A 10,496-nucleotide genomic window follows, 5' to 3' on the forward strand; every position below is an offset into this window, starting at 1 on the left:
TACACGACCAATAAAATGTGATTTGTTTAATTTATACTGTAGAATACTATACTACACACTGTAGTATCCCTCGATCATGTGTATTTCTTACTATATCATTTTGTAGTATACTGTAGAATACTATAATAAATACTACAGTGTGTTATAGACTTCAAAAACACCACAGTAAATACCCATATCCCAATTTGTGCCAATCCATACCGTAATTGAGAAACCTACATGCCAAGTGTAGACCATATATTGTGTTCCCTACAGGTTATAGAAAAGAGTAGAAGCTCTGAACTATGCGTTCAGACCTCAGCCCTACCTACCTGCAAGTTATGGAAAATGTGCTCTTTGAGTATTTTGTCCAGTAGGTCAAATCAAATCAAATCAAATGTATTTATAAAGCCCTTGTTGCATCAGCAGATGTCAAAAATGCTTATACAGAAAGCCAGCCTAAAACCCCAAACAGCAAGCAATGCAGATGTAGAAGCACGGTGGCAAGGAAAAACTCCCTAGAAAGGCAGGAACCTAGGAAGAAACCTAGAGAGGAACCAGGCTCTGAGGGGTGGCAGGTCCTCTTCTGGCTGTGCAGGTAGAGATTATAAGAGTACATGGCCATTAAGGCCAGATCATTCTTCAAGATGTTCAAATGTTCATAGATGACCAGCATGGTCAAATAATAATCACAGTGGTTGTAGAGGGTACAACAGGTCAGCACCTCAGGAGTAAATGTCAGTTGGCTGAGCAATAGCCGAGCATTCAGAGGTCGAGACAGCAGGTGCAGTAGAGAGAGAGAGAGAGAGAGAGAGAGAGAGAGAGAGAGAGAGAGAGGGAGAGGGAGAGGGAGAGGGAGAGGGAGAGGGAGAGGGAGAGGGAGAGGAGAGAGGAGAGAGAGAGAGAGAGAGAGAGAGAGAGAGAGAGAGAGAGAGAGAGAGAGAGAGAGAGAGAGAGAGAGAGAGAGAGAGAGAGAGAGAGAGAGAGAGAGAGAGAGAGAGAGAGAGAGAGAGAGAGAGAGAGAGAGAGATGGAGATGGAGATGGAGAGAGAGGGTTGAAACTGCAGGTCTGGGACAAGGTAGCACGTCCGGTGAACAGGTCAGAGTTCCATCGCCACAGGCAGAACAGTTGAAACTTGAGCAGCAGCACAACAAGGTAGCACGTCTGGTGAACAGGTCAGAGTTCCATCGCCACAGGCAAAACAGCAGAAACTGGATCAGCAGCACGACCAGGTGGACTGGGGAAGGGGACAGCCAGGAGTCATCAGGCCAGGTAGTCCTGAGGCATGGTCTTAGGGCTCAGGTCCCTCCGGGAGGGGAGAGAGAGAGAGAGAGAGAGAGAGAGAGAGAGAGAGAGAGAGAGAGAGAGATTGGAGAATTAGAGGGAGCATTCTTAAGTTCGCACAGGACAGCAGATAAGACAGGAAAATTACACCAGCTAGGCACATAGACTAGGCAGTATATAACCCCACCCACTTTGCCAAAGCACAACCCTCACACCACTAGCCCTCCCGTTGTCCTAGGGTCAAAATGACCCTCCACTGTATTGAACCAACTTTATTTAATTTTTATATTTTGGGGATCATTTGTGAGAAGGAGGCAGTGAGACTTTAAAGAAAGTATCACTGCCTCTTTCTCACAAATGATCCAAAAAATATAAAAATTAAATAAAGTTGGTTTAACACAGTGGCGGGTCATTTTGACCCTAGGACAACGGGAGGGTTAAAGGGATATCAACAGACCACCAACTTACTACCCTGAGACAAGGCTGAGTATAGCCCACGAAGATCTCCTCCACCACATGAGCCCGAGGGGGGGGGGCGCAAAACCGGACAGGCAGATCACGCCAGTGACTCAACCCACTCAAGTCGAGTATAGCAAAAAAAGCCTTGCACGATGTGACACAACCCTCCTAGGGACGGCATGGAAGAGCACTAGAGTGCCTGTGACTCAGCCCCCGTAATAGGGTCAGAGGCAGAGAATCCCAGTTGAGAGAGGGGAGCAGGCCAGGCAGAGACAGCAAGGGCGGTTTCATTAAGGACAAAACCCCACTGCTATGTCAAAGATAATAAAACAAAAACACTATAGTAAATACTACAGTATACTACAGTCTGCAAAAACACTACAGTAAATACAACATTATACTACAGTCAGCAAAAACACTATAGTAAATACTACAGTATACTACAGTTCACAAAAACACTACAGTAAATACTACAGTATACTACAGTCTGCAAAAACACTACAGTAAATACTACAGTATACTACAGTCGACAAAAACACTACAGTAAATACTACTGTTTTTTTTACAACAGTATTTATACCATAATCAACTGTAAATACTAAAATATATTACGCTCTCCGTAGCCGATGAGAGTAAGACCTTTAAACAGGTCAACTGTGGTGGGTGATTTGGACGGAGTCAGGCGCAGGAGGGTAAATCACAGAATAAATGGTTTATTCGGTAAGACGGCGGTACGCAGCAATGCGTAAAACACTCCAGTGTGGTATTACGGCGCACTGGAGAAAACAAGGCACGTGGGTGAATATCCCGGCGATCCTTAATACAATATAGCTCCACTGAGCTATAGTAACCTCCACAATAAACAATCACACACAAAGACAAGGGGGGGCAGAGGGAATACTTATACAGGTACTGATGAGGGGATATGAACCAGGTGTGTGTAATAAACAAGACAAAAAAAATGGAATGATGAGATGAGGAGCGGCAGTGGCTAGAAGGCCAGTGATGACGAACGCTGAAGCCTGCCCGAACAAGGAGAGGAGGCAGCTTCGGAGGAAGTCGTGACATCAACATTCACAAGGCCGCAGGGCCAGACGGATTACCAGGACGTGTACTCAGAGCATGTGCTGACCAACTGGCAAGTGTCTTCACTGACATTTTCAACCTGTTCCTGACCGAGTCTGTAATACCAACATGTTTCAAGCAGACCACCATAGTCTCTGTGTCCAAGGATACCAAGGTAACCCGCCTAAATGACTACCGACACATAGCACTCACATCTGTAGCCATGAAGTGTTTTGAAAGGCTGGTCATGGCTCACATCAACACCATCATCCCAGAAACCCTTGACCCACTCTAATTTGCATACCGCCCAAACAGATCCACAGATGACGCAATCTCTATTGCACTCCACAATGCCCTTTCCCACCTGGACAAAAGGAACACCTACGTGAGAATGCTGTTCATTGACTACAGCTCAGTGTTCAACACCATAGTGCCCACAAAGCTCATCACTAAGCTAAGGACCCTGGGACTAAACACCTCCCCCTGCAACTGGATCCTGGACTTCCTGAAGGGCCGCCCCCAGGTGGTGAGGGTAGGCAAAAACACATTGGCCATTCGGATCCTCAACACGGGGCCCCTCAGGGGTGAGTGCTTAGTCCCCTCCTGTACTCCATGTTCACATACGACTGCGTGGCCAAGTACGACTCCAACACCGTCATTAAGTTTGAAGACGACACAGCGGTGGTAGCCCTGATCACCGTCAACGATGAGACAGCCTATAGGGAGGAGGTCAGAGACCTGGAAGTGTGGTGGCAGGGCAACAACCTCTCCCTCAACGTGATCAAGACAAAGGACATGATTGTGGACTACAGGAAAATGAGGGCCGAGCACACCCCTATTCTCATCGACGGGGCTGTAGTAGAGCATGTCGAGAGCTTCAAGTTCCTTGGTGTCCACATCACCAACAAACTATCATGGTCCAAACACGTTAAGACAGTTGTGAAGAGGTCACGACACTGCCTATTCCCCCTCAGCATACTGAAAAGATTTGTCATGGGTCCTCAGATCCTCAAAAAGTTATACAGCTGCACCATCGAGAGCATCCTGACTGGTTGCATCACCGCCTGGTATGGCAACTGCTCAGCATCAGACCACAAGGCTCTACAGAGGATAGTGCGTACGGCCCAGTACATCACTTGGGCCAAGCTTCCTGCCATCCAGGAGCTCTATACCAGGCCGTGTCAGAGGAAGGCCCTAAAAATTGCCAACAACTCCAAACACCCTAGTCATAGACTATTCTCTCTGCTACCACACAGCAAGCGGTACCAGAGTGCCAAGTCTAGGTCCAAAAGGCTCCTTAACAGCTTCTACCCCAAGCCATAAGACTGCTGAACAGCTAATCAAATGGCTACCCGGGCTATTTGCATTGACCTCCCCTTTTTTTACGCTGCTGCTACTCGCTGTTTATTATCTATGCATAGTCACTTTACCCCTACCTACATGTAAATATTTCCTCAATTACCTCGATGAACCTGTTCCCCCACACATTGACTCAGTACCAATACCCCCTGTATATATAGACTCGTTATTGTTATTTCATTGTGTTACTTTTTTAAACTTTACTATATTTAGTAAATATTTTCTTAACTCTTATTACTCTTGTTGGTACTCTTGTTGGTAAGCATTTCAGGTCTACATCTGTTGTATTCGGCGCATATGACAAGTAACATTTTATTTTATTTTATTTTATTGATACTACAGTCATTTCCGCAACACTACAGTGAATACTATAGTATTTATACCATAGTATTCTATAGTACGTGGACACCCATTCAAATTAGTGGATTTGGCTATTTCAGCCACACCCGTTGCTGACAGGTGTACAAATTCGAGCACACAGACATGCAATCTCCACAGACAAACATTGGCAGTAGAATGGCCAAAGCGAGGTACATACAGAAATGGTTTGTCGAGATCGGTGTGGAAGAACTTGACTGGCCTGAACAAAGCCCAGACCTCAACCCCATCGAACACTTTGGGATAAATTGGATCGCCGACTGCGAGTCGGGCTTAATCGCCCAATATCAGTGCCCGACCTCACTAATGCTCTTGTGGCTGAATGGAAGCAAGTCCCTGCAGCAATGTTCCAACATATCTAGTGGAAAGCCTTCCCAGAAGAGTGGAGGCTGTTATAGCAGCAAAGGGGAGACCAACTCCATATTAATGCCATTGATTTTGGAATGAGATATTCGACGAGCAGGTGTCCACATACTTTTGGCCATGCAGTGTATGTAGGACAGTCCTCCAGTCCTTCACAACTAAGTCACACACAGAAGGGCTTTGCATGTACCATTATGTAGCATTATTTACTATCTATCCATCAACATTGACTGGAGTACATGCAAGCTTATAGGGAACACACACATAAAAAAGATAGGAACAGTGAGAAAATGGTTTCCCGTAAATGCTATTATTATTGTTTCACATTGTAGGCTGTAACTACTGGGTTCAGCTCTGATGTTTAGGCTACCTATTGAAACTATCATGGAATGAACGTCATTAGAGCATATGATTTCCACATAACATATGAACGTTTTTTAGGAGACATATGTTCACTACATGTGCCAATAACTGCATAATACAACCAAAAGCAACATACCAACTAACAGTCATTACCATATGGTTTTGACTGCCTTATACTTGTAGTTTTTACCTCCTATCAACTGAAAAGTCCTATAATCTGAGAGGAGCAGAGAGAGTCACTATCACTCACAGGAAGACAATCCAGTTACCATGGTTTAAGATAACCACCACTTCCTGTTTAAAGAGAAGTTCCTTGGGAGTCTGGAGCAATGGTTGGAGCTGAAATCACATACAGTGAGGGAAAAAAGTATTTGATCCCCTGCTGATTTTGTACGTTTGCCCACTGACAAAGACATGATCAGTCTATAATTTTAATGGTAGGTTTATTTGAACAGTGAGAGACAGAATAACAACAACAAAATCCAGAAAAACGCATGTCAAAAATGTTATAAATTGATTTGCATTTTAATGAGGGAAATAAGTATTTGACCCCTCTGCAAAACATGACTTAGTACTTGGTGGCAAAACCCTTGTTGGCAATCACAGAGGTCAGACGTTTCTTGTAGTTGGCCACCAGGTTTGCACACATCTCAGGAGGGATTTTGTTCCACTCCTCTTTGCAGATCTTCTCCAAATCATTAAGGTTTTGAGGCTGACGTTTGGCAACTCGAACCTTCAGCTCCCTCCACAGATTTTCTATGGGATTAAGGTCTGGAGACTGGCTAGGCCACTCCAGGACCTAAATGTGCTTCTTCTTGTGCCACTCCTTTGTTGCCTTGGCCGTGTGTTTTGGGTAATTGTCATGCTGGTATACCCATCCACGACCCATTTTCAATGCCCTGGCTGAGGGAAGGAGGTTCTCACCCAAGATTTGACGATACATGGCCCCGTCCATCGTCCCTTTGATGCGGTGAAGTTGTCCTGTCCCCTTAGCAGAAAAATACCCCCAAAGCATAATGTTTCCACCTCCATGTTTGATGGTGGGGATGGTGTTCTTGGGGTCATAGGCAGCATTTCTTCTCCTCCAAACATGGCAAGTTGATTTGATGCCAAAGAACATCTGACCACAACACTTTCACCCAGTTCTCCTCTGAATCATTCAGATGTTCATTGAAAAACTTCAGTCGGCCCTGTATATGTGCTTTCTTGAGCAGGGGGACCTTGCGGGCGCTGCAGGATTTCAGTCCTTCACGGCGTAGTGTGTTACCAATTGTTTTCTGTGTGACTATGGTCCCAGCTGCCTTGAGATCATTGACAAGATCCTCCCGTGTAGTTCTGGCCTGATTCCTCACCGTTCTCATGATCATTGCAACTCCACAAGGTGAGATCTTGCATGGAGCCCCAGGCCGAGGGAGATTGACAGTTATTTTGTGTTCCATTTGCGAATAATCGCACCAACTGTTGTCACCTTCTCACCAAGCTGCTTGGCGATGGTCTTGTAGCCCATTCCAGCCTTGTGTAGGTCTACAATATTGTCCCTGACATCCTTGGAGAGCACTTTGGTCTTGGCCATGGTGGAGAGTTTGGAATCTGATTGATTGATTGCTTCTGTGGACAGGTGTCTTTTATACAGGTAACAAGCTGAGATTAGGAGCACTCCCTTTAAGAGTGTGCTCCTAATCTCAGCTCGTTACCTGTATAAAAGACACCTGGGAGCCAGAAATCTTTCTGATTGAGAGGGGGTCAAATACTTATTTCCCTCATTAAAATGCAAATCAATTTATAACATTTTTTTACATGCGTTTTTCTGGATTGTTTTGTTGTTATTCTGTCTCTCACTGTTCAAATAAACCTATCATAAAAATTATAGACTGATAATTTCTTTGTCAGTGGGCAAACGTACAAAATCAGCAGGGGATCAAATACTTTTTTCCCTCACTGTATACATACACACATGCACACAATCACACACACAGACACACAGTCTCGCTAGTTTGTGGGAAAGACTCCTGTGATGATAGTAGAAGCAGCTGTGTCTGAGACATGAGATAGTCAGACAGGGCCAAGACACACACAGTAGAAACACAGCTAGCCAGTCAACAGCATCCCAGTGAGAACAAAACAGTATTTGAGGTCAGTAACAAATACATACGTGACAGACTCACTATACTGTATCCTTACAGTATACACTACTATACAGGTCAGCCAAGGGCATGAGAGGAGATGCACTCTCAAACATTTGTATAATTTCAGCCAGTAGTTTTGAAAGTGGTGCTCATGAGCCAAAAGTGGTCTGTGTTATTAGTGTACTACGTCATCCAATTGTGTAATATGTCATCCATTTTGTGTGATATGCTACGAATTTTCCAATTTGTATGATATCATATGAATTTTGGCAATATGTTACTAATTTGTTGTGCTTAAGATCCCAGAGTGCATCTTTAACAGAGATATTTATGACAAAGTGCACATGTAGTTGTCTAAGTTAGCGTCAGGCAGTGATTTTCCATTCCTGAGGCTTGAAAAACTGTCACCATGGACATGTAAATGTGTTGATTGTATGGGTTAATGATATCAAGACGGTTTAGGGTACATAAATGACCTGGTATTTACTTAGAAATTAAATTGTAGTTACCAGTTGTGTAAAATTATTTTAAGTATCAAGAAGTACCCATTCATGACTTCCTAGTGAATACCAGTTAATTTCTATATCATAAAATAAAGTGTTCCAATGAACCACACAACTTCAACATTTTAGTTATTTAGCAGACGCTCTTATCCAGAGCAATTAGGGTTAAGTGCCTTGCTCAAGGGCACATCAACAGAATTTTTTTACCTAGGCGGCTCGGTATTCAAACCAGCAACCTTTTGCCTACTGGCCCAACGCTCTTAATTGCTAGGCTACCTGCTGCAACTTCTCAGTTGTGGGTTAAAAAAGTCCCCTAAACTTCCCGCTATAACAACAAAGCCTTACCCCAGAACCGAAGGCATTGACAGATGTGTGTGATAAGACCTCTGATCAGCGGTGTGCTTACTTTCCTACACTTAAACATTTCCCTTACAATCCACAACTGAAAATGAAGTTCTGCAAGTCTTGAATAAACGATGACTACATTGCAAGACTATGTGACTGTCTGGATTTGAATCTGGATTTGAATCTTGTTTCATCTGCGCACAACAATAGTTTTAGCCCACTTAGCCAAAACCCAGGCATTAGTATGGGGACCAAATGCATGTCTGCAGGTTTAAGCAAGCTTATTCATCAGAGATCTTAGTGTACTTCTGTCGTCAGAAGCTCTGCATGAGTTATGCAATACAATATCAAGTAATACTTGCTCTCAATGATTAATCATAATCCTAACTATATACTTACACTACAGTATGTTTAATTCCTTTGATGTCTCTCTCTGAATGATGGAGGGCTGCAGTAACAGTGGTCTCTGGTGAGAGTGTCCTCTCAGTCAGTGGTGATCCCGTCATGACTCACCGCATTGTTCACACACACACACACACACACACACACACACACACACACACACACACACACACACACACACACACACACACACCCTTATGGATCCCCTCTACCAATGTGAGAAAGCACCATGGAATGTACATGTGGTCTGACTTGACTTTATGCCATACATCACTGGGGCCGAGCTCCCTGCCATCCAGGACCTCTATACCAGGCGGTGTCAGAGGAAGGCCTGAAAAATTGTCAAAGACTCCAGCCACCCAAGTCATAGACTGTTCTCTCTGCTACCGTATGGAAAGCGGTACCAGAGTGCCAAGCTGTAAGACTGCTGAACAATTAAGCAAATGGCTACCCAGACTATTTACATTGACCCCCTTTTTTTGCAATGACTCTCTTGCACTGGCTCTGTGCACACTCACTGGACTGTACCCACACACTCACATATACACACACACTACTTACGCTCACACACACAAAACACACACACACACACACACATGCATATTGACACCACACACACACACACACACTCACACATATATACACTTTCACACTCTTTCACAATCTTCACATACGCTGCTGTTACTCTGTTTATTGTCTATCCTGATTGCCTAGTCACTTTTACCCCTACCTACATGTACATATTACCTCAATTACCTCAACTCGGTACAGTACTCCTTGTATATAGCCTCGTTATTTTATTGTGTTACTTATATCTTTTTTTTTACTCTGCATTGTTGGGAAAGGGCTCATAAGGAAGCATTTCACAGTAAAGTCTACACCTGTTGTATTCAACGCATGTGACAAATAACATTTGATTTGACCCCTTTGGCCCCTTCCACTGTGGCCCCTCCCACATGTTCAGTCTTCAGTCTCCCCAACAACACACACAGAATCCTGGACACCCCATGCCTATCCAAGATTGCGTAGCAGTGCGGTCGTGTTTTCTGTAGTGTCCTTGTGTAAATAGCCAGTTTTTTTAGTTTTTTTGTCTAGTTTGTTTAACTTTATGTTTTGTTTACCCCATATGTAACTCTGTGTTGTTGTTTTTATCGCACTGCTTTGCTTTATCTTGGCCAGGTCGCAGTTGTGAACTTGTTCTCAACTGGCTTACCTGGTTAAATAAAGGTGAAATAATATATATATAAAATCAGTGGGCCTGGCCATGTGGTCACTGGGGAGATAGAAGCCTAGACTGAAACTAGCAGATCTCTAGTTAAACTAGTGGTTTCAAACAGCAGCTTAAACAGGAGGAGGTAGATGAGCAGACCCAGTATTGGCTGATCTGTAAGAAGATTAATTACTCTACTGCAGCAACATTTAGTCTGCTAACCTATACAATACAATACGCACATGTTCAGAAAATAGTTGGGCTATTTAGCTGAACAAAAGTAGTAACATTTTTACATTTACATTTACGTCATTCTATTTTTGAGTGCAAACGTATAAAATGAGTAGATGAAAAGTAGTTTATTAAGCTTAAAGGTTTACTATGTCTCGGATGGATGCTCTCTTTCTATGTGTGTGCCGCTCTGTATCGTGTGTTGCGCGCGCCGTCTCCCAGCTCCAGCCACATCCATCGCTACCCTGCCACGCCTCGCCCCGCCCCGCGCGTGAGGGGTCTCCCCCATAGAATGTAAAAAAACATATGTCTCCCCCGTCAACAGCTTGAGCAGATAGAGAAAGAGAGGAGGAGTATGACATCACGTTGGCCCGCCCATTCAACGTTAATCTGAAATGTCTATAGGTCCGGAGTGTGTATGTGTGTGC

This window comes from Coregonus lavaretus, assembly GCF_964263955.1.
Source record: "Coregonus lavaretus genome assembly, chromosome: 9".
Lineage (NCBI taxonomy): Eukaryota > Metazoa > Chordata > Actinopteri > Salmoniformes > Salmonidae > Coregonus > Coregonus lavaretus.